We start from the raw sequence: 4,475 nt of genomic DNA, 5'->3' as shown, positions 1-4,475 counted from the left end.
ACAGAGCTGCAGCTGACTACTTGCCCAGTTAAACTGAAACTCACTACCATGATGGGTGAAAATATGGTCTTTAAAAGTGAACGCACATCTGGTCTGCGAGTGAGAGGATTCAATTCCACTGTGCACATCAAACTGCCTCCCGCATACACCAAAGACTGCATACCTGTGAACAAACAACACATACCAACACACGAAACGGCAAAAAGATGGCTACATCTCACGGCAATAGCAGACCAAATACCGCCCCTCCTTAGTTGCGAGGTGGGGCTACTGATAGGCTACAATTGTCCAAGGAGTCTTGTACCGAGACGGGTCATAACAGGAAAGGATGATGAACCCTTCGCCATTCTTACCGACTTAGGGTGGAGTATTGTTGGCTTTTCTGCACCTCACTCTGATTCGCACATGTCAAACAGTCACTGTCACCGAGTAACTGTGAAGGAGCTGCCTGCAGTGACTCCAATGGATGCAATCAGAATTCTGGAGACTGATTTCAGAGACATTCAAAGTGATGACAAAACAGTCTCGCAAGAGGATTTGATGTTTCTTGACAAATTAAAGGAAAACATAAAGACAAACGAACATGGACATTATGAAATGCCCCTCCCCTTCAGAGAGAGACCGTGCTTACCTGATAACAAGCAGCTTGCTGCCGTGAGGCTCAGTCACCTGAAAAGGAAGTTCATTGCAAATGAAAGTTACAAGAACGACTACATGAACTACATGAAAGACATCATTGAAAGGGGTGACGCAGAAGAGGTAAGCGCAGAAGGCACGTCTGGAGAAAAATGGTACATACCTCACCATGGTGTTTATCACCCCAAAAAGCCTGAAAAGCTGAGAGTAGTTTACGACTGCTCGGCAAAGTACAAGGGAAGTAGCCTCAATGAACACCTTCTCCCAGGCCCAGACATGATTAACAGTCTCACAGGTGTTCTCATTCGTTTCCGCCAGCATCACATTGCTATGATGTGTGACATTGAAAAGATGTTCCACCAGTTCCATGTCTCAGAGAAGGACCGTGACTACCTACGCTTCTTATGGTGGAAGAACGGCGATGTAAGCACACCTCCCGAAGAATTCAGGATGAAGGTCCATCTGTTTGGAGCCGTGTCTTCACCAGGATGTGCGAATTATGGACTAAAGCAGCTCGCCAAAGAACACAGTCACACACACCCATTAGGATCACAGTTCATTGCCAGAGACTTTTATGTTGACGATGGCATCACTAGTGTTGAGTCTGTTGAAAGGGCCATTCAGATAGCAAAGGAGGCACGTGAGCTGTGTGCAAAGAGAGGCTTACGCCTTCACAAATTCGTGTCCAATAGCTGTGCTGTTCTCCAGAGCATCCCCTCAACAGAGCACGCTATAGACATTAAAGCAAAGGATCTCAGATTCAATGACGCAGCCTTAGAGAGAGCATTAGGAATATACTGGAGCATCGAGAGTGACTGTTTCACCTTCAAAGTCGCACCAAAGAACCAGCCCGCAACACGGCGCGGCATCCTGTCATCTGTTGCCTCCATATATGACCCGCTAGGCTTCGTAGCTCCGTACCTTCTTAACGGAAAGAAAATTCTCCAGGACATGTGCCATCAAGGAACAGGATGGGATGACCTAATTCCAGAGCAGTTGAAGCCACGGTGGGAGAAATGGCAAGATGACCTTGTTAAGATGGAAAAGATACGCGTAGCTCGCTGCTACCAGCCAGCTGGCTTTGGAAAAGTGATCAAAACAGAGCTACATCACTTCTCAGATGCAAGCACCACAGCCTTGCCTCCACCTGGCTTTGAAAGAGAGGATCTTTATGGACGAAAGAGGTGGCGCCAGGTGCAGTACCTGACCGAACAGTTTTGGAGTAGATGGAAAAAGGAGTACCTCCACAGCATCACAGCAAGACAGTGCTGGCATGGCACTAAAAGGAACCTACAGGTCGGTGATGTAGTGATGGACGCTGAGGACACTTTACCACGAAGCAAATGGAGACTTGGGACAGTGACTGAAGTCATTCAAGGCAAAGATGGACTTGTGAGACGGGCCAAAATCTTGTTTGGAGAGAAGGAGCTGAACCACAAAGGAGAGCGCACCATCAGGACCTCTTTGGAGCGCCCTGTCCAGAAATTAGTTCTATTGCTAGAAGCTGTTTAGGCACTATGCAGTTATGAAATGCAATATAGTTTTCTGTGTGGTGTAGCCATATTTATTTGAAGGGTTATCCCTATAAGTTGAAATTGTGTGTTTTAAATGTTTCCATTTTGGGAAAACACTAGAATTTGGTGGGAGTGTAAATAACCCCATGAAGGTATAATTCATTTTTAGTTTAATTTGTACTTATTTGCATAATTGTGAACACGGAATTAGTTTAAGAATTTTATACAGGCCTTATGCCATTCATTTTCCTATAGACTTTTATTTTGAAAGGTAAAATGTTAATCATACGTCACTTTGTTAGCGTGTAACTTTTTAGTACAGTGTATGATCTGGTCACGAACGGATGTACGTGTGTAAAATAGAAGGATTTTATAGTTTTAATGGACCCGTATGAGGCCAAACAGTTCTTACGGTGGTGATAGTTTGAAAGTATAAGGAATGTAGTATTGAACAAGAGAAAATAAAACAGTAAATTTGAACCAGCAGTAAAGACTCAAACCAGTTATATACGGGATCCGTTACAGATGGAGCTCATCACGTGTTGCTTTGTAGTATTTATTGGATCAATCTTGATTGTAACTCAAAGTAGTCAAATAAATAAATGAGTGAGAGAAAGGCTTCACATGATGAGTAGAGGTACAAGGCAACGAGTACTTTTACTGTGACAGAGTATTCCTACACTCTGGTACTTCTACTTTACTCAAGAACAAGACCTGAGTACTTCTACTTTACTCAAGTACAAGACCTGAGTACTTCTACTTTACTCAAGAACAAGATCTGAGTACTTCTACTTTACTCAAGTACAAGACCTGAGTACTTCTACTTTACTCAAGTACAAGACCTGAGTACTTCTACTTTACTCAAGTACAAGATCTGAGTACTTCTACTTTTACTCAAGTACAAGACCTGAGTACTTCTACTTTACTCAAGTACAAGACCTGAGTACTTCTACTTTACTCAAGTACAAGACCTGAGTACTTCTACTTTACTCAAGAACAAGATCTGAGTACTTCTACTTTACTCAAGTACAAGACCTGAGTACTTCTACTTTACTCAAGTACAAGACCTGAGTACTTCTACTTTTACTCAAGTACAAGACCTGAGTACTTCTACTTTTACTCAAGTACAAGACCTGAGTACTTCTACTTTACTCAAGTACAAGACCTGAGTACTTCTACTTTACTCAAGTACAAGACCTGAGTACTTCTACTTTACTCAAGTACAAGACCTGAGTACTTCTACTTTTACTCAAGTACAAGACCTGAGTACTTCTACTTTACTCAAGTACAAGACCTGAGTACTTCTACTTTACTCAAGTACAAGATCTGAGTACTTCTACTTTACTCAAGTACAAGACCTGAGTACTTCTACTTTACTCAAGTACAAGACCTGAGTACTTCTACTTTACTCAAGTACAAGACCTGAGTACTTCTACTTTTACTAGAGTACAATATCTGAGTACTCCCTCAGGACTGCAGGTCCTGACTGAGGATGGGTCCAGCAGTGTCTCAGTCAGTAGGGGCTTGGATTTGGAATCGTAGGGTCGCCGGTTCAAGTCCCCGAACAGACTTGAAATATGGAAGGTGGACTGCTGCTTGGAGAGGTCCCAGTTCACCTCCTAGGCCCTGCTGTGGTGCCCTTGAGCAAGGCACCGGACACCTCCAATCCCCCCCTCCCCATTGCTCCCCAGGCGCTGCACAATAGCTGCCCACTGCTCCTAGTACTAGGATGGGTTAAATGCAGAGGACCAGTTTCACTGTGTGTGCTCTGCTGTGCATGTATGTGACTATAAAGAGGGTTTCATCCTCTGATTCCATCCTGAGGGATAGGCTGCACCTGGGGGGAGAACACTTCCTCGTCTATGACTCTTCCAGATGTAAAAGAGCTGGACCCTCAGTGCTCGACCCTCAGTGCTGGACCCTCAGAGCTGGAGCCTCAGAGCTGGACCCTCAGAGCTGGAGCCTCAGAGCTGGACCCTCAGTGCTGGACCCTCAGAGCTGGAGCCTCAGTGCTGGAGTTGGCCTCCTCTCCTCCTCCCTGAGCCTCACAGCAGCAGTGTCTGTCTGGTGAAGGATTCTTCTATTTTAGCAGGAAGGATGGCATGCTGGATAATTAATGAGCAGGTGTTGGGTTCACAGCAGGGAGAGAGGGTTCACAGCAGGGAGAGAGTGCTGATCGCTCACCTTTAAGGACGAGCGCTTTGTACGGAGTGGAGACAGAAAGTGGAGCAGTGAGAGAGAAGTCCCCACTGCTTCACATCTGGGGAGAGGGACCTCTGTGAAGTCTTTCCAGAAAGTTAAAAAGAGTATGACACACTGCGGCAG

This window comes from Eleginops maclovinus, chromosome 3 (genome assembly GCF_036324505.1).
Source record: "Eleginops maclovinus isolate JMC-PN-2008 ecotype Puerto Natales chromosome 3, JC_Emac_rtc_rv5, whole genome shotgun sequence".
Taxonomy (NCBI): domain Eukaryota; kingdom Metazoa; phylum Chordata; class Actinopteri; order Perciformes; family Eleginopidae; genus Eleginops; species Eleginops maclovinus.
This window is presented reverse-complemented; position numbering follows the sequence as displayed.